Here is a 721-nt window from a genome sequence, read left to right as displayed (position 1 = left end):
ACAACATCTAAATACCCAAGGGCACGTCTCCGCTTCTGGAGGGAAGTTGGACTCACCCACAGAGACCAGGTTCCTGTAGTTCTCCAACATCACGTCCCTGTATAAAGTCCTCTGAGCACGGTCCAGGCATTTCCACTCCTCTGGAGAGAACTGTATGGCCACATCCCTGAATGTCAATGGACCCTGAAATGAAAACACATTTTAACCACGTGGTTATGGGAGGCGTTCTTATCTTTACAGAGAATAAGAAGAGGAGAGAGGTGGAAGCACGGATTTAATTGTAGGGAATGTTCTGACAAAACGTGAAAGAGATTTTTCACCACATTATGTCTTCCCGGTTGTGTTTATTACACCTTTTGAAGCAGTCATGATACCCTCTCAGTATGAATTTCTCATATTTGTGGATACTATAAGAAACACACAAAGAAAAAAAATTAATGCAGCATTCCTGGTATAGAAAGATTAGAAACTTTTTTTTTTTTGTAGAGATGGGGTTTTACCATATTGGTCTGCCTGGTCTTGAACTCCTGACCACAGGTGATTCACCTGCCTCCGCCTTCTAAAGTGCTGGGAGTTCAAGACCAGCCTGGACAACATGGTGATACCGTGTCTCTACTAAAAATAAAAAAATGAGCCCTGCATGGTTGTCGGCATGTGTAATTCCAGCTACCTGCAAGGCTGGGGCAGGAGTATCGCCTGAACCTTGGCGATGGAGTCTGCA

This window comes from Cebus imitator, unplaced genomic scaffold, assembly GCF_001604975.1.
Source record: "Cebus imitator isolate Cc_AM_T3 unplaced genomic scaffold, Cebus_imitator-1.0 Scaffold316, whole genome shotgun sequence".
NCBI classification, from domain to species: domain Eukaryota; kingdom Metazoa; phylum Chordata; class Mammalia; order Primates; family Cebidae; genus Cebus; species Cebus imitator.
The sequence above is the reverse complement of the archived record's forward strand: the minus strand, read 5'-3'. Positions refer to the sequence as shown.